This window comes from Anomaloglossus baeobatrachus, chromosome 2 (assembly GCF_048569485.1).
Source record: "Anomaloglossus baeobatrachus isolate aAnoBae1 chromosome 2, aAnoBae1.hap1, whole genome shotgun sequence".
Classification (NCBI taxonomy): Eukaryota; Metazoa; Chordata; class Amphibia; order Anura; family Aromobatidae; genus Anomaloglossus; species Anomaloglossus baeobatrachus.
Genome location: NC_134354.1, coordinates 511,126,640 through 511,147,407, shown reverse-complemented (window position 1 = coordinate 511,147,407; position 20,768 = coordinate 511,126,640).

Below are 20,768 nucleotides of genomic sequence, written 5' to 3'. Positions count from 1 at the left end.
CTGGGGTGTAGGGTGTGGTGGTGTTATGACCTGTGACCCCTGGCTTGCCCAGGGCGTCACATGGCCATAATGCAATATTTGACTCAAAGGCAGGACTTAGAAATATAAAAGCAGATTTTTTGGGCCTCACTTTTATTATGATATTTTCTAGGCCTCCTTCCTGTGTGATGCCTGACTGATGTTATTACAGCATTGCCTGTGACCAGGGATTATCTGCTCTCCTGGGTGGTGCACACTATGGGACCCTGCATCTGGGCATTTGGTTTTTAATCTTGTCTATTTTGTGCCTCCTGATGAACCATAATGGGGAAATGCGTTGAGACGGGCATTATACGACTATTATCACATTAAAGTGGACCTTGAAGCGGACCGTATCCATACAGCAAATGGACTACCAGTGATGGAGATGTCCACAGAAATGCTAAATATTGGATTGTGGCGGTTCGCCTAGTGTATACATGATATATATCAAGGACTCTCTTTTATATATGAAGCTACGTATTGTTCATTGAGGATTTCCTTATTAATAGTATACACTATATGCCCATCTGTGAATATGGCTAAATTGGTGCAAATCCGATTTTCTGTTCAACCCTGCCTTCTGTAATATATTTGGGACCATTGGATAACCAGATTTATATTCAAAAGTATCCATCTAGATATATTGGTTATCATAAATATGGAAGGCTGGTTTAAATAGGGTGGATTTTGCATATACACCTGAGTTCAGAACTCTTTAATTGCACATGAATTATTAAACTGAACTTTTGCATTATCAGCTGAGGATTGCACTGTACTTACGTTTTAGTGTGTGTTGTATATCGCACATTAATGTGTGTGTGTTTTAATATTTTTGATGTAATAAAATTTTGTATTGGGAAATTTTGAGAATTGATTTTCTAGGCACTACAATAACTTAGCAGAATTCTGGAATCATGAAAACATAAGAAATTCCCATAAAGGGCCCCATTTAGAGACTGCATGTCTGAAGAAATTCCTTGAGCTTTGTAGATAGATTTTACAGTTATGCTTCAAAGAATTTATTAAAGTTGGGCTATGAAAATAAAAATTATTTTCCTTTAATACTTAGTCATAGCTCAAAATTGTTTATTTTCACAAGGAATATAGGAGAAAAGGCACATGAAAAATCTGAGTCAATTACTCATCATTAGTGATGTGCGAGCGTGCTCACTGGCTCTTCCTTTGTGCTACATGCTGGTCCAGTCCCTTGTGCTGGACGTAGGCATGGATGCTTTCCACCCTGCATCTGTCGTTGCACAATCACAACCAATATCTGCAACCATGCCTACTTCCTTGTCCAAGCGCAACATTCACTTGTCTCTACCCAAGTCCTTGGAATGCAAACAGAAATACAATACAGTTCAAACGTTTGGGGTCACCCAGACAATTTTGTCTTTTCCAGGTAAAATCATACTTTTATTTATCAAATGAGTTGCATAATGAATAGAAAGTATAGTCCAGACATTGACTCGGTTATAAATAATGATTTTTACTTGAAATAATAATTTTCTCCTTCAAACTTTGCTTTCGTCAAAGAATGTTCCTTTGCAGCAATTACAGCTTTGCAGACCTTTGGCATTTTAGCTGTTAATTTGCTGAGGTAATGTGGAGATATTTCACTCCATTCTTCCAGAAGCCCCTCCCACAAGTTGGATTGGCTTGATGGGCACTTTTTGCATACCATACCCTCAAGCTGCTCTCAGAACAGCTCAATAGGGTTGAGATCTGGTGACTGGGCTGGCCATTCCATTACAGATAAATACCAGCTGCCTGCTTCTAAACTAAATAGCTTGCAAAAAGTGAAACAGTTGTTTTTATTAATTAAACAAAGTACATTTTCATTTTAAATGGTGACATTTCACAAAAGGACCATAGTTTAGTGACAAATGGAGGGAAAAATAGTATAGCCACACTAAAAGTTTATGGTGATGCACCCCGAGTAGGCAGGAACCCTTATAAGTCCACCAATGTATTAATTGCCAGTTAAGACCACACGGCAGAATTGTCAGGGAAATGATGTCTCAAACACTGAACATATGTGCCCAGATATCATTATGCATATGTGCCAACCGACCTGTTATGGTCTAATGATAACACTATCAATGTGGATGTAAACACCCTCAATCCTGACTTAAACTTAAAGGCTGCACATGAATATTCAAAAAAGTATGTGCAAGACTTACAGTGGGAGAAACGGTATATCTACCCAATGTTACAATAGATCCAGGACAAGCCTCCTGACGAAACCGAAGCGGTGAAACGCGCGTTGAGGCAGGTTTACTGGTGACGGACCCCGACCACGTGGAAACCCTTTAACCCTCACTAAACATGACCTCAGGTATGGACCAACATAGCAGTATTGCAGGTGTATTGCAGGTTTAACTAGTCCTTCAGTACATTACCTGTACTTGACAACATATTCATGTGTGTCCTGGATCTATTGTAACATTGGGTAGATATACCGTTTCTCCCACTGTAAGTCTTGCACATACTTTTTTGAATATTCATGTGCAGCCTTTAAGTTTAAGTCAGGATTGAGGGTGTTTACATCCACATTGATAGTGTTATCATTAGACCATAACAGGTCGGTTGGCACATATGCATAATGATATCTGGGCACATAGGTTCAGTGTTTGAGACATCATTTCCCTGACAATTCTGCCGTGTGGTCTTAACTGGCAATTAATACATTGGTGGACTTATAAGGGTTCCTGCCTACTCGGGGTGCATCACCATAAACTTTTAGTGTGGCTATACTATTTTTCCCTCCATTTGTCACTAAACTATGGTCCTTTTGTGAAATGTCACCATTTAAAATGAAAATGTACTTTGTTTAATTAATAAAAACAACTGTTTCACTTTTTGCAAGCAATCTAGATTCCTGTGTCTCTATTGTAGGTATTAGTCTTAGATGGGAATTAATTTTTGAGAATTTAAAGGGGCTCCCTATTGGTTCTAAACTAAATAGTTCATGCAAAATTTGGAGGTGTATTTTGGGTCATTGTCCTGTTATAGGATAAAATTGGCTACAATCAAGCGCTGTCCACAGGTTATGACAAGGCGTTGCAAAATGGAGTGATAGCCTTCTTTATTCAAAATTCCTTCTACCTTGTACATATCTCCCACTTTACCTGCACCAAAGCAACAACAGACCATCAAATTATCTTCACCATGCTTGACAGATGGCATTAGGCACTCTTCCAGCATCTTTTCAGTAGTTGTGCATCTCACAAATGTTCTTCTGTGGGATCCAAACTCCTCAAGCTTCGATTCCTCTGTCCATAACACTTTTTTCCACTCTTCCTCTGTCCAATATCTGTGTTCTTTTGCCCATATTAATCTTTTCCTTTTATTAACCAGTCTCCGATATGGCTTTTTCTTTGCCACTCTGCCCTAAAGGCCAGCATCCCGGAGTTGCCTCTTCACTGTAGACGTTGACACTGCCATTTCGGCAGGGCCTCCCACTTCTCTTTCTTCTGTGGTTAGAGCCTGTTTGTGCTCTCCTCTGAAGGGAGTAGTACACACTGTTGTAGAAAATCTTCAGTTGCTTGGCAATTTTTCGCATGGAATATCCTTCATTTCTAAGAACAAACACCAATAGTTAGAGGAAAATACCCATATCACATCACAAAGTAATTAATCTTTCAAATAGTCTTGTATAGAGATCATACTATATGTGAGGGTATATTGGACCAATAGGACCATTCGGATTCAATATAAATCACCCATAAAATTAACCGAACAACAGGTCATAAAAACAATTTTTATTCATGTCTAATAAAAAATTGAACATTACATATATGTTTAAAAGGCACACTGTGACTGAAAAAAAGGGGCGTCACAAAATTACATAATAACACATAATGTCATATAATACCATGTAAAACCATACCGTGGTGTGGGTGAACAAACAGGAGATAATGCAATCTTATAGTATATATAATGTAAATACAAATATGCACATGTCAATCATATCACACATATACATATATGTATACATGTATACATGTACATAGTAGCGAGATATTTACCAAACTAATGATGTAATGCTGCCTCCTGGTAAGGAAAAGGACGCCCAAACCCCGACGCGCGCACGTTTCGTTGCCGTCTTCTTCAGGGGGTGTTCTTCTGAAGAAGACTGCAATGAAACGTGCGCGCGTCGGGGTGTGGGCGTCCTTTTCCTTACCAGGAGGCAGCATTACATCATTAGTTTGGTAAATATCTCGCTACTATCTACACCCTAATTGTACTCTGACATTTTTGAGGGTTTTTTCCTCCATCTATTACTGCCTCCTGTATTTAATTAATTCCTTTGCGGTGGTCTGGGTGAACTGCACTGGCTACTACGGAGATAGTTATTTGTGCTTCTGTAGCTTGTCCCCAGCTGCAGTTTAGTGCTCTTTGCCTCCATTCTTATGCATATGTATATGTGTGATATGATTGACATGTGCACATTTGTATTTACATTATATATACTATAAGATTGCATTATCTCCTGTTTGTTCACCCACACCACGGTATGGTTTTACATGGTATTATATGACATTATGTGTTATTATGTAATTTTGTGACGCCCCTTTTTTTCAGTCACAGTGTGCCTTTTAAACATATATGTAATGTTCAATTTTTTATTAGACATGAATAAAAATTGTTTTTATGACCTGTTATTCGGTTAATTTTTTGGGTGATTTATATTTCTAAGAACAAGAATAGACTGTCGAGTTTCACATGAAACTTCTCTTTTTCTGGCCATTTTGAGAGTTTAATAGAACCAACAAATGTAATGCTCCAGATTATCAACTAGCTTAAAGGAAGGTCAGTTTTATAGCTTCTCTAATCAGCAAAACTGTTTTTAGCTGTGCTAACATACTTGCACAAGGGTTTTCAAGAGATTTCTAAACATCCATTAGCCTTCTAACACAACAAACACAATGTACCATTAGAACACTGGAGTGATGGTTGTTGGAAATGGGCCTCTACACACCTATGTAGAAATTGCATTCAAACCCAGATGTTTGCAGCTAGAATATTCATTTACCACATTAACAATGTATAGAGTGTATTTTTGTTTAATTTAATGTTAACTTCATTGAAAAAAAAATATGCTTTTCTTTCAAAAATAAGGAAATATCTAAGTGACCCTAAACTTTTGAACTGTAGTGTGCCTAGTAACCCGCCCTTAGGCCAAAACATTAAAAGGTCACGTTTCCAGACTGCTTGCCCTGGAAATGTTGCTGTTTAGGTTTGTGGACACTGCAACCTTTTGGAACCTGATGGTGGTGGCCATCCCTCGGTACTCGGTCCCCAACCACCACTATCTTTACCAGTGTACCGTCCCCGCCTTACACAAGCACATATCTCATAACATCACCCATGTCTTAAATAATAATATAATAAATCTTTATTTCTATAGCGCCAACCTATTCTGCAGCACTTTAGAATGCAGAGGTTCATATACAAACAAGTAACAGTTACAGAAAATACAATAATTAGAGCAAAAAAGACAACCCTGCTCGTAAGAGCTTACAATCTACAAAAAGGCTTGGGGGACAGGGTACAGATGTTTATTTACAATGACAATCCAGCCATCTCAAGGAAATGGGGGATAGATAAAGGATGCCTTCGCCAATCAGCCAAAACCTTGATATGCATTTGGGTGTGGTGGAGTTTGACGTGGAGTTATGTTCTGAGAGGTCGTGGAGAGACTATGGGAATTTAATTCGGCTAGGGAGTGTGATAGGCCTCCCTAAAAAGATGTGTTTTTAGGGAGCTTCTATAGCTGAGTAAGTTGTGATTCGTCCTAGTTTCTTGGGATAGAGCGTTCCATAGGATTGGTGCAGCTCGGGAGAAGTCTTGAATCTGGGAGTGGGAGGTTCAGATTAGTGTGGATGTTAGTCAAACGTCGTTTGTAGAGCGTAGAGAATGGGTAGGGTGATAGACAGAAATGAGAGTGGAGATGTAGGGGTGTGTCGCACTGTGGAGAGCTTTGTGGGTGTGCATTAAGGATGGACTGTAGACGAGAGAGACTAGTTAGGGGAGACCAATTAAAAGAGAGTTACATTAGCCAAGGCGGGAGTGAATCAGAGCCACGGTGAGGGTTTTGTCATTTCCATTGTGAGAAAGGGGCGGATTCTAGAGATGTTCTTAAGGTGCAGGTGACAGAAGCGGCCAAGAGATTGTATAAAAGAGGTGAAGGAGAAATCGGTGTCAAGTATAACACCCAGACAGCAAGCCTGCGCCCTAGGAGTTATCGTGGTGCCGCATATAGAGAGGGAGATGTCAGGTTTAGGAAGTTTAGAAGACGGAGGGAATAAAAGTAGTTCAGTTTTAGAAAGTTTAAGTTTCAGATAGAGAGCAGACATGATGCTGGACCCTGCAGCCAAACAGTCACTGGTGATCTGTAGTACAGTGGGGGTGAGTTCACGGGAGGAAGTGTATAGTTGTGTGTCATCAGCATAAAGGTGATATTGGAAGCCAAATCTATTGGTCTGTCCAATTGGGGCAGTGTAGAGAGAGAAAAGAAGAGGGCCGAGGACTGAACCTTGAGGGACCCCAACCTTGTCCTGCCCAAGTCAGAATCTTGGAAGGTCTCCTTAATCACCGACACATTGACAAGTGCTTATGGCCTGGGATGCTACAGTACATTTCCCTGGCAGCACACTTGGTGAACCTTGAGGTGGGAACCAAGTTGAAGCCTGGGGCGTCACACATGCTACAAACAGCTAGAATTGCAGGCCCTAATTCCATGAGGGTTCCCCCACCTCATTCACCTGTTCCTGCACCCTCTTGTCCTCCTCTCTCTTCATGTCCGAATTATCATCATCCTTATCAGTGGCAAGCTGGAAGTGCTACAGCAATGTATGTCACCTAGGGATAGAGGGTACTCGCAGCTGGGCCAATGGAGTCTCTTCTAGAGGTATCACGGTGGCGTGACCCAATCTGTGACCCCAGGCTCCACAACAAAAGGGGAATATGTAAAGGGGGATTGTCTGTGACGCCACCCGTGGGTTGTGGTGATGAGATGGTGGCACCGCCGCTGCCTCTGGGGACCATGCCCAGGACTGATGGTGTGGGGCAGCAAGGTGGGATCCCCTCCACGGGTAGGGGAGTTGTAGTCCCGGGGCCCAATTGGGAGTTGTGGTGGTGGCATGGATTGCAGGGAGCAGGAAACTCACAGTTCGGTTGTCTTGGTGTTGGATGAAGCTAGGCTGATGTGTGTGGTCAGAAAACACAAAGTCCTTTGTAAACCAACTTGCCAAATGGCCAGTCACCGTTGGCGGGTGTCTTCGGGTCCCACACCCAGATGTACAGCCAGGGGCCCTTCATTCCACACTCTCTGTCTGTCTCTCTCTTGTCTGGACTAGTCCGTTTGAACGGCCACCAGCTCGGGTACCTCTCCCAGCACCGGCAGGCTACAACCCTGTCCCGGTCGCTTCAGGTTCCCCGCTGCCGGATCTCCGTCACCTGTGGCCTTCACAGCCACCTAATCCGGTAGTCCAGGGCTCCAACCCCGGCTACCACTTTCTCCAGGGAGCTGCAAGCCTCCCCTGTCAGCTTTCCACTGACTACAGCACTACTGACTTAAATTCTGCTCTGTCACTTCCTTAGCTCCTCTCGCCCCCTCCCTTTTCCTGAGGAAAGGGTTAGTAGGGCCCTGATTGGCTGCTGTACATCTGTGTGGGGATTGTGTAGCTGCCAAGGAGGATTAACTTTTTCTGTGACTACCTGGTTTTACCAGGGCGTCACACTCCCCCTTGGTTGAATTCAGTCCGTCCGCGGGCTGTCAGGCCACTGACGTTTATTTTTGCGGGAAAAGAAAAAATTAACACATTACAACCATACATCTTCCCACATCGGGAGGTACGTTTTCTTAAACCTTTAACTATCCTGCCACCCCCCACCTGCTGTGCAGATGGCCTCCTCCGAGAACTTGAGGACATTCAACATGGGTGAGAGTCCAAAAAACAGTCATTCTTTAAACTTGCGGGTAGCCGTCCATGTTCCGCTACCCCTGCTGCTGCTGCCGCCACTCCCAGTATGGGGCACGGGTTCCGTGCTCTGCCTCCTGCTCAGGAGCCAGGCCCACTCGGATGCCCTCGGCGCCGGCTACAACCGGCCTCGCTAACTGCCAAGAGCCCCGTCGCTCAGTCGCCTGCTCCTCCTCTCTGCAGGTGCACTCCGACTGCTCCACAGCCAAAACGGGGCATTTGGGAGCGGCTGGCGCTGCAGCCGGGGGCGATTTCAGGACGGGTACTGCCGTCGTTGCGGCTGGCCGGACTGCCGTAGCCGACGTCATCACCGTTGCGGCTGGGCGGACTGCCAGAGTCGACGTCATCACCGTTGCGGCCATGCTCGTGGCCGGGTGAGATGTCATCGGGGTTGCAGCCTGGCTCGGGGCCGGACGGGATGTCATGGGGGTTGCAGCCTGCTGTGACATCTTGCCGCTCTTGTGTCCAGGAATGGAATTTTGCAGAGTCCTGGCGTCCCTGCACTTTACAGTTCCGGTTAAATGCCACCGCTTCTCTGCCCGCCCCCCCCTTGGTCTTTTGTGAGCTCTCCTTCCGGCCATGTTCCCAGGGGGCGGGGCTTCAACTTTGCGCCATTTTCGGGGAACAAGAAGATGGTGCCGTTGCTTTGGTGTTAAAAATGGCGGGCAAGACGGCAGCAGGTCAAAATTTTTCAAACAGTTCACGGATTACAAGGCACACGTCATCCAGGTCACGGATGGGGTAAGAATCCTGTTTGTGAAGCCAAATTGTGTCGCCCAGGTATAGGGGGTACTCAGAGCTGGGCAAATGGGGTCACTTCTAGAGGTATCACGGCGTGACTCGGTCTGTGACCCCAGGCTCCACAACAAAAGGGGAATATGTAAAGGGGGATTGTCTGTGACGCCACCCGTGGGTTGCGGTGATGAGATGGTGGCACCGCCGCTGCCTCTGGGGACCGTGCCCAGGACTGATGGTGTGGGGCAGCAAGGTGGGATCCCCTCCACGGGTAGGGGAGTTGTAGTCCCGGGGCCCAATTGGGAGTTGTGGTGGTGGCAGGGATTGCAGGGAGCAGGAAACTCACAGTTCGGTTGTCTTGGTGTTGGATGAAGCTAGGCTGATGTGTGTGGTCAGAAAACACAGAGTCCTTAGTAAACCAACTTGCCAAATGGCCGGTCACCGTTGGCGGGTGTCTTCGGGTCCCACACCCAGATGTACAGCCAGGGACCCTTCCTTCCACACTCTCTGTCTGTTTCTCTCTTGTCTGGACTAGTCCGTTTGAACGGCCTCCAGCTCGGGTCCCTCTCCAGCACCGGTGGGCTACAACCCTGTCCCGGTCGCTTCAGGTTCCCCGCTGCCGGATCTTCGTCGCCTGTGGCCCTCACAGCCACCTAGTCCGGTAGTCCAGGGCTCCAACCCTGGTTACCACTTTCTCCGGGGAACTGCAAGCCTCCCCTGTCAGCTTTCCACTGACTACAGCACAACTGACTTGAATTCGGCTCTGTCACTTCCTTAGCTCCTCTCGCCCCCTCCCTTTTCCTGGGGAGGGGATGAGTAGGGCCCTGATTGACTGCTGTACATCTGTGTGGGGATTGTGTAGCTGCCAAGGAGGATTAACTCTTTCTGTGACTACCTGGTTTTACCAGGGCATCACAAATACCTAGGTGAAGCAGCAACAGGATATGCTGAACCTGATATCTTTAGGTGACAAACAGCACACCACCGCAGAGTTGTTGAAAGGTCTAACAGACCAGACAGAACTGTGGTTCTACCGGCTGAACCTCCAACCAGGCATGGTTGTGTGTGATAATGGCCTTAACCTGGTGGCAGCTCTCAAGCTTAGGAAACTGACACATGTACCATGACTGGCTCACGTGCTCATCTTTAAAGGGAACCTGTAAGGTGTAATATGCACCCAGAACCACGAGCAGTTCTGGGTGCCTATTGCTAATCCCTGCCTAACTGTCCCTGCATGTAGTATCATACATAAAGAGATCTTTACAAAAAGTATTTCTAAAGAACCATTATGATATGATAATGAGTGCAGGGACTAGTCGCATGGGCTTTAACTATGCTTATTCCACCGTCTTAGCATGTTAGCTTGCCCACAGGGTCGTGCAAAACATGCTATTCAATGCCCATTTCCCAGCGTCATATACTTTTCTAAAAATCTCTTTCTTTATGTGACTAGATGCTGGGACAGTTAGGCAGGAATTAGAAATATGCACCCAGAACTGATCTTCATTTTGGGTGTATATTGCACCTGACAGATTCCTTTTAACTTAGCGGTTCAGTGCTTTCTGAAAACCTGTGCTGATTTGCTTCAGCTACTTGTCAAGGTATGCCGCATGTGCGCATATTTCTACAAGTCACCAACAGCTGCTGCCAGTCTGGCAGTGCTGCAGGAGTGCTTGCAAGTGCCAGCTCACCTCTTGGTTTGCGACCTACTCACGCTCTGGAACTCAACGTTACATACTTTATGTTGGCAAATCTTTGTTAGCAGCATAGAACTGTAGTTGAATTAAAGCTATAGCATGCCCGTCGGTATTCCAGTCAGCATCTGCACATAAGAACTGACTGGTGGCCATGGATGTCTAACAACTGAGCAGTTCTCGAAAACTTTCAGGAATCAACCAAAATGGTGAACTGTGATGACGCTATAATCAGTATAACCATCCCGCTTCTGTGTCTACTCAAACACTTGCTGCTCACAATTTAAGAGGAAGCTTTGCTTGCGGAACAGGTGGAGATGGACTAAGAAAGTACACAGGGTGATACTAACAGAGCCCAGCCTCATCTCATTTTTTTTGCCAGGATTGGGTGAAAATGAACAGGAGGAGGCTGAGGAAAAGTTGGAACAGGAGATGTTTCCTTAGCTACAGTGGGTACTACCAAAACCGGCTTCTCGTCTGTTCAGCATGGATGGCCTGAAGAGAAGGAGCGGGAGGAGGAGAGAAAGGAGGAGGAGAATCAGATAAATAGATAGATTGTCATCGCTCTGGTGGAGACAGGGAAATCTTGCCTATTGGAAGTCTGGCCCATATGGCGGCCATTATGTCCCCCTGCCTTTCCCATGACCCTCGTGTTAAACGCATTTTAGTCAACACTGATTACTGGTTGTACACTTTTCTTGACCCATGCTACAAGGAGAACTTTCCATCTCTCCTTACTGCGGCTGAGAGGGCTACTAAAATGGTGCAATACCATATGACCATAGTTGAAGAATTGTCAAAAAAATTCCCATCTGACAACGCTGGCGGCAGAGGTAATAGTTCTTTGGACAACCAAGGAGTAGAGAGGAGGGAGACACACAGCAGGATCAACAGAAGCAGGGAAACACTATCAAAGGTCTTGGAGACTTTCATTAAACCCTCCCAGCACCTAGGCCTTGATGTGCTGGGTACTCTAAAAAGGAGGGAAAAGTTTACAAAGATGGTGAAGGATTACTTAGCCGACTGTGCCACTGTCCTCCATGATTCCTCTGGAAATGCTGATAAACTGACTTCTTTAACAATACTTTAACCAAGCGTGGATTAACCCAGATGTCTCAACCCTAATGAATGACAGCAGCCAAACCTAAAGGCAATTGTAATGTTCCTTTTATTGTGGTGTGTTCCCATTGTGAAGCTGCGCTCACTGAGTGTATTGGGGGACACTCACTTGGCTGCTATAACTGAGGTACACAGGAACACTTTTCCATTTAAAAGTCCAGTGGTTTATTTAATGCTGCATAAACCACATTTGGAACGTAAACACAAAAGCCTCTTCCGGCTTAAAGGAACATACACGTTATTACAGTCCGTTTAACTGAGGCATCACACACATTGATTTGGATACAGTCTTTTACATTAGCGCCTTAGTAACGGACCCAGCCAGTATACACACCCACGGCTTTCAAGGCTGTTACCTTCTGCAAAAGGTTTCTATCAGCTTTTCAGGAGCTTGAGCAGGGCTCCCACGGATTCCTAGACAGACTGCCTCTCTGAGATCACCAACCTAGAACTGTGCTTTGCTCTCAGCCACAGACACTGGTGAGTCCAGATCCCAGGAGGACTCTGTGAGGACATGGACTCTCATGGGTTAAAGTTTCTTAAAATTCAGCCAGACAGGATGATAGATTGTTTATAGACGGGGGATAAGTCCCTCATTGTTTTTACAAGACTCTTGTTGACTCATGTAATAGTGTTGGCCACTGAAAGACAGACGTATTGTTTCTCCAGACTTTTCCAGTAATCATTGTATTGTAGTTGTGTATTGCTAATGTAATTACCTTAGTAGCCATTGTCTAGTCGGTGACTTCCAGACTACATGTATATCCTCAGTCTTTCTGTAGACATCATTTGGATGAACATTGTCCATGCAGCTTGAGATTCATCCAATGGGAGAGGCGATCTTGTCCAACCAATCGATGAGAACGCAGTGTATCCAAGTGGAAGGCTGTGGCTATAAAAGGGATTTCTTTAAGCCACCCGGTGGTTGATGGATGCTGATGGATCCAGTCTAAGCTCTTTGGAGCTGACTAGAGGATCAGGATATCTTATGGCTTCAATCTAGGGACTCTGGTTCCGGTTGGAGCCCATATCCACAGCCTAGGGATTTCGACTCCGGCTGCCAGGATTGTATCATCATACCAGGACTACCTAAGGAGGACACTCAGGTTGGGACAGTTCAGTCACCTGTTACAGACTTTGGAGACCTCAGCCAGCTTCCTAAATCTGGCATTATTCCTTTCTCAGTGGGTGCCCGCCAAAAGCGGGGTGCTGCTGGATTGGAGTAAATAGCCCTGGAACCTCTGAGGCATGTACATTCTAAATCCCTGGTGAGCCAGCGGAAGGGTGAGGCTCTGTTGCCTGTTACATTTGTGTGTTTTGCTGGTTATGTGTTATGGGATGAGCCCTGAGCCACGCTGTCTTTCTAAAGGCGGCGGGTTTTAGTGGACGAGAGCACCCACTGAGCACCGTGTCTCCACAATTGGTGGCAGCAGGGGGATACTACTCAGCCTAGTTTACCCAGGGGAGCTGCAGAGAACTGGTGTTTTCAGACACCGTCCAGGACTCAACAACCAGGGAGGCACATAAGCATACCTAGCAGGCCATAGGGGAGGCATTCAGGTTTCGGACGCTGCCATGTCCAAACCCACCAGCTCAGCCATGGGACAAGGACAAGAGAGGAGTTACGACCGCTGCAGTAAATGGATGCTACAGGATCTGTGCCAGAGGCGAAAGATTATCTACTGGAACGCTGAGACTCGGTCAGACTTGATCCAGAAATTAGCCCGTTGGGATGCCCAGAATGATGCAGAGGACGATGAGGATCCCGCCGATGTGTGTTTTGCTGGTTACGTGTTATGTGCCGTTAATTGTTTGGGGATCCAAAAAAGTCTAATTATTGTGGTTCCCTCACCCTGTGTTGTCTGAGTAGTGATATGCCCACGGTTAAGGAGGCCGGCGTTCAGTTGGGATGAGCCCTGAGCCATGCTGTCTTTCTAAAGGCGGTGGGTTTTAGTGGACGAGAGCACCCACTGAGCCCCGTGTCTCCACAGACTCCATCTCCCTAAGTGCAGAGAGACCACAGGTTCCAAACTCCTTGCCTCCTAGCTAGTGACATCAAGGGAAACTGCAGCCGACTATAATCCACATGGACTCCTTCCAGGGTGCCTCCAGGAAGTGAAGTTCTTCCAAGCACCCAGAGACCATGTGACCAAACAGTCTTTTAAATCAGCCTTGACACACGCACAGGTGGAGGTACGTGATTCTCCAGGCCTGTCCATCTCCCTGACTTTTGTTAAAGGGAACCTGACCCTTAAATACCACCCAAGTCTGGTGGAACTAAAGGTCTCATAGTAACATTTTCAGTTTAACATCACAGGTTACCTTCTCCACTGCGACACATAGCGACCAATTACCACATTGGTGGTCGCTGCCTCACACCATGCACCACTTCCCACCCAAACAAGGTTATATAGTCCTTGTTTTCTTCTTTTTTGTGTCCACCTGCTCTTCCACCACATCAACAGGGTCATGGGTCGACCCTTGCTCTTAAAGAGAACCAACCATCAGGATTTTTATATATAAAGTAAAGCTAGTGCTATACTGGCGCTAGGATGCTGAATGTAAGCATACCATTTGTTTTGAAATTAGATGTTTTATTTTTGAAATATGTGCAAGTAAAGTTACAGCAATGCACTTCTTTTTGATTGACAGGTGCAACAGGGGTGGCAATATAATAAAACTAAACTAAACACTGAGTTTTAATTGCAATTACAGAAGTGTGTATATTAATACATGTATGAAAAGATCAAAAAATTGACTACTAGATACTGATTGTGAAAAGCAAAAAAGCCATTTTATTATCAATAGTCATAGAAAAAGATCCATACAGAAAACACATAATAAAAAACGATAAAATAAAAAAGGGGTGGGAATATGTGGGTCAGGTTTTGCTATCTATTCACGCCCCTGTCTGCCTCCCTAGCCTTGGTAGATGATACATTGCTCAGCTCCTTCGACTGGTGCTCAGATCAGAAGAAGCAGTGGCTGTATTACAACAGAGGAATAAAGCAGTCATATAGGCTTACAGGAGCAGGACAGGTAATAATAGTATAAAATGATTATCATGAAGAGTCAGCTCATATGAGAAGGGGTTCAATTAGTAATGGAAAAAGTTTTTAACTACTACGAGGATGGGCAGTATGATTATGGAAATATCAATTAATTTATCATCTTTTCAAGTTTTGCACAAATTTGTTTTTGTGATAGCAGCCATGGTTATGCACCCTGCTGATTTGACATCACAAAAGGAGGTGATGCGCTGACAGAAAGAATCTCATCCTTCACTGTAGATGCAGCGGTCAGATATCTAAGGGGCTGTAAGATTTATTTATTTTGCTTGGTTATGTAGTGCGAGTTTATTCCATAGCACTTTTCTTAGATTTCATTGTCCTCATTGGAGGTCACATCTTAAAATTCCTATCAGTATGTATTTTGGAGTTTTCAGGATTTGAACTCAAAATCCCAAGGCAATAAGGTTACCAATGAGCAACTAAAAATCCTCAATAGAGCAGGAATTAAATCTTGCTCATGATGGATATATGTCAACTAACTTTAAAGAGGATTTCTCATTATAGATCTTCAGGAGCACACCGCTCCTCTGCCTCCTTGTTTCCAGCTTACCAGGCAGTGCACTTCTAATGGTTGACACTTTGGGCAGGTGACATCACTGAGCCATTGGTCTCAACTGTGTTTTCTACCATACTGCTAGCAGAGGCAGCTGTGTCTTTGCGGCATCAGAAGAGTGCAGTCCCACTGAAGCTGGGCCGATCCAGTGATCCAGCCAAAGGGTCGTGCTTGCAATTGCACATCCCTTGCATGGAAACAGTCTGCCTCTCCAATTCTACAGTGGTGGAAGATAACATTGGCTATGAAGTGTAAACTATAGAATTGTATTCATCCTCACTTAAGAATGGAAAAGATTTTTAAAAGCAGGAAAATTTCAAAGTTGCTGGTTTTGAGACAACCCCTTTAACTGTATGTATGTGTGTGTGTGTGTGTGTGTGTATGTGCGTGTGTGTGCGTGTGTGTGTGTGCGTGTGTGTGTGTGCGTGAGTGCATGTGTGTGTGTGCGTGTGTGTGCGTGTGTGTGTGTGTGTGTATACTTTAGAGGAAACTGTGAAAACATATGGCTGGAGTTTCATGGCTGTCGACCCAATATTAATCTAGCAGACTTTTGCTTCTTAGCATCTGGCAGCTAAAGGAAATATGGTAATGCTATAACACAGCAATCAAGACTCAAACGTGTTTAGTTTCCTGAAATCTAAGCAGATGTATCAAGAACTCCTTTCAGCCACCTTAGTGAAAATTTCCCATTTTCTCTAGCTCACATAATAATGATGATTAAGGAAAAGCCTAGAAAGTGTGAATGCCAACTGTGGCAAATGACATCAGTTCCAATTATCTAAGAAAAATACTAAACTCAGAACTGATTAGTTTGAAATAAGACATCTTTCTCTACCAAGTCTCTGTTTTAGAAGAAAAAGAAAAAGTCAAGGCAGACGTCGCCTCAAATAACAGTTACTGTATGGTTTTACTGGATTTTGTACAGCTCTGCTTTCCAGGGGTTGCACTTGTCTGTGTATGTTACAGCCGGAATGTAATTAATCCACGCAGATGATTTTTTTTCTGTTGCTTGCTCTAAAGTTTAGAATATGACGAAGCTTCAACAAAGTGAATTCACACCTCAATGATCTCAGCAAAGGTAGGTTTGTTCAGAAGAACATCTATAGATGTACATTGTACATTCTTGTGTCATGTCAAGGAGTTCAACATCTGCTCCTACTGAGAACATCCATAGGCATTACTCTTTTATTGCATTTCTTCCCTCTGTTTATAATAGGTAGCCAAGAATATTAAATCATATTGAAATGTGAATGTAGAAGCATACATAAACTTGCTTCCTGTTTAAGTGTGTGAAGCATTATATGTTGTCCTACAAATACCAGAAACATCCAAAGGCAAGCTCTGTTACAATGGCCGTTTCCTACTTCAATAAATAGTTTTCTGTCTTGAATTATGGCTCTTTTTTTCCTAAGAGTCAGACTGGTGGTGTTCAGAGCGAGGCTTTTACAGAACATGACATACTTGACAACCAGTAAAAGTTTCTTAAACTTTCCAGTCTCCTACAATGTCTTAAAATAATTTTGGCCAACTCCTCATTTCAACGGTGCTAATTAATCTTATGTATGCACAGCTCTCTTAGTCCTTGGGCCTGCTCCAATGTCTCAAGGAGCGGAGATGTGGATTTTCATTTATGCTTTCTAAAACCTTGATCTTTTATTTATCAGCAGCAGGATTGCTTGGGATTGATCATCCTATGACATAATCCAGTCCTGGAATAGCTTCACTTGATAGAAATGTCTTCACATTTTTCGTCTGGCATACTTTGATATAAATATGAATTCATTTAGGACTTTTTGCCTTAGAGCAAAGTCTTGTGGCTACAAAGCAAGCCAAAATTATCACCTCTTCACTACCATGCTTGACCGTTGGTATAAGTTTCTTGTCACCATTCATGTTGTAAAAAGATGTATAAATGTTGACTATTACATGACTAACATTAGGTAGTTTTTGGGTTGTGTGCAATGTTAGGATTGATTGCATGGTATCCTGGATGTTGTCCACTTTACGCAAAGAACACCGATTTGTTTTTAAATGTCAAAAAATGCTCCAAGTCTTAAGGGCGCTTTACACGCTGCGACATCGCTAGCAATGTCCCTAGTGATGTGGCGAAGAATTTCGCTAGGACGCGTCACACATACTTACCTTCCTAGCGTCGTCACTGTGTGCGGTGAACAACCTCTTTTTTAAGGGGAAGGTTTGTGCCAATATAAGCGGAGGGGCGGAGACCAGCTGCATTTACGACACGCCCACCTCATCGCCAGAGGACGCAAGAACGCTGTTGTTTGTCGTTCCCGGGGTGTCACATATAGCGATGTGTGCTGCCTCAGGAACGACGAACAACCTGCGTCCAGCACCAGTAACAATATTTTGGAAATGAATGACGTGTCAACGATCAACGATATGGTGAGTATTTGTGATCATTAGCGGTCGCTCGTAGGTGTCACACGCAACGACGACACTAACGAGGCTGGATGTGCATCACAAATTCCGTGACCCCAGCGATATCTCGTTAGCGATGTCGTTGCATATGAAGCAGCTTTTAGAGTTCATATATTTATGACAAATACACATACGTGTCTCAACAACATCAGTCCTGATATCTAGTGTGAATGGCCTCTTTTTTACACATTGAACTCTTGTAAAAATGCCATGAATTGCAATCATTTTTTATACTTGTTTTATAAGCATTTTTGGTGACATTGTTTTTGTGTCATGTACCATGACCCAAGGCTTCTCACATACTCTGATTACTGGTGCCAGCCATCTGGTCACTGGTGCCTGCCATGTTCTTTATTACTAGAAAAATGATGTTATCCAACATATTTTGCTACACATTTGTAGGCAAAAATTTGAAGAAAAACCTTTACATCCATTCATATTTTCCAAATAATTTGTTGCCCCTTTGAGACAGCAGCCCCATTTGCATGAAATCCTTATGACAACAAAGAGATGGTCATATACGAGGGGCTGCTGATAAGTATTTGACTTTGTGATTTTTTTTGTTTCTATGGTAATGAATGTTACATCACATGAAAGCCTTATGTATCTAATATATGTTTTCAAAATTTTGTGTTTGTTTCTTATGGCAACAGTGTTCTACGCACGCGGGAAAACAAAATGGCGGAGTCTAATGCGATATTTACAGCAACTGAGAGCAGAGGAATGATAAAATTCTTGTTTCTGCAAGGAAAGTCCACAAAGGATATTCATTGTGATATTTCGCAGACATTCTGGGATCAATGCCCTTCATATTCCACAGATAAGAACTAGGTTGCCAAATTTAAAACAGACCACTTCAGCACCAATGATGAGGAACGTCCTGGACGACCGAGAGTGGTGGTTGTTCCGAAGATCGTCGATGCTGTGCACAACCTCATACTGGAGAATCGATGAGTTTCAGCTAAAGCAATAGACATCATGGGGATTTCCCTTGAATGTGTTTGGAAGGTACTGGAGAAAGAATGGATGTATTGCTGCTCTACCACCAATGCGAAGAAGTGTTGATTAATATTAGTAATTTATTTTACAGATTGACACATTTCTGGGATCAAGTCCCCTTCCTCAGGACACATTGAAAAGATATTGGGAATAAACTCCTTTATTATGTCTGCTTAATAAAACATAGGCTGCAATCGAGGTCACCTGCTCTATTGTTATCCAGCTCCACCAGTTTTTCACCATAGTCAGACTTATGTCTTTAGTTCCTTATGCTCCTTGTGGATTGCAGCCTATGTTTCATTAAGCAGACAGAATAAAGGAGTTTATCTCCAGTATCTTTTCAATGTGTCCCTTAATCCAGGCAGATTTACGCCTATAGTCCACGTCAATTCCCTCCAGTACATATACAGACAAGACTTCTTTGAATTGTAAACTAGAATATTCTCATATCAAGTGCTTCTTGTTATCTGGTGGTTCATAAGGGTCAATCAGAAGCTTCACACTCGAAAACATTTTCCCAGCTCTGTGAATACAGATTCTGATTGTATACTACAAGTTTGTCTGATTCCTGGACTTAGGGGTACTTTGCACGTTGCGACATCGCTACTGCGATGTCGTCGGGGTCAAATCGAAAGTGACGCACATCCGGCGCCAGTAACGATGTCGCAACGTGTAAAGTCTAGATGCACCAATAAACGATCGCAAAAGCGTCATAAATCGGTGATCTGTGTAGTGTCGGTCATTTTCATAATTTCGCTGCAGCGACAGGTACGATGTTGTTCCTCGTACCTGCGGCAGCACACATCGCTGTGTATGAAGCCTCAGGAGCGAGGAACTTCTCCTTACCTGCCTCCACTGCCAATGCGGAAGGAAGGAGGTGGGTGGGATGTTTACATCCCGCTCATCTCCGCCCCTCCGCTTCTATTGGCCACCTGACGTGTGACATCGCTGTGACGCCACACGACCCGCCCCCTTAATAAGGAGGCGGATCGCCGGCCAGAGCGACGTCGCAGGGCAGGTAAGTGCGTGTGAAGCTGCTGTAGCGATAATGTTCGCTACGGCAGCTATCACAAGATATCGCATGTGCGACGGGGGCGGACACTATCGCACTCGGCATCGCTAGCATCGGCTAGCGATGTCTCAGCGTGCAAAGTACCCCTTAGTGTCTGATTATACATTTTCTAGGGGTTACAGACATGTTCAATTATTCAATTGAGCCTCCCTTCCTCATCACTTTCCACCGACAGTCCTTGATAAAGATAAATATTGTCGAAAAGTTGAATACTTTCTACGAACGTTAAAAACATTTAATTTCAATAAAATATATGATTGAGCACATCTGCATCTAGACTTGAATTTTTTTCATTTTTCCTATTTGAGTGCCGGAGTTATATATTTGTAGTACTTGAGCTCCACAGTGACATTGTTGCCCACGGTAACTGGTTACAAGTTTTCACAGGCAATCCCAACAGTGCCACCCACAAAAAAAACTGCTGCATTTGGCCCATGGATGTGGGGTTCCCCTCCTGCTTCTCTTTGCAGCTGTAAATGAGGTGTCCAGTGCAGGAAAAGCATGTATGGGAATCAGATGCAGGTTGGCTGGTAGGGCCATTGGTGGTGGTTGTTGACTTACCCCCTTTCCAGCTGGTGGCGGCTGACGTCCGCACCTCAGGTGTATGGTTCGCCCAATAGGTATCAGTAATCTATGCTGCTTTAGTGGCCTCCTTGTATTCCTGATTCATTGCAAACTGCTTCACTTCCACAGGGCAAACATGAAGAAATTGGTCCTTTACCATCAGGTACTTCAAATCATGGAAGGTGGTAACTGATAGTCTTTGGACTCACTGCTTGAACATAGTTCTGAGACCGTCGATCACATCACTGTAGCTGTTGTGAGGGTCATGTTGGAGGGTCGGGAATATTTCCAGTACACCTCTGGAGTCAGCTGGCTTTTCCATATTATCGCCTGTTTGATGGCCTTTTAGTCTTGTTCTCAAGGGAGAGCGGTGAACACTTCAAGGCCATGATTCGCAGCCCTGGGGTTAAGTATTGTGCCACTGTTCACTGAGTAGCAAGTACTATCTGCATGTTTTTTTAAATTCCCTAAGAAATATATCCAAGTCCCGTCCTTTCAAATCACATGAAAATG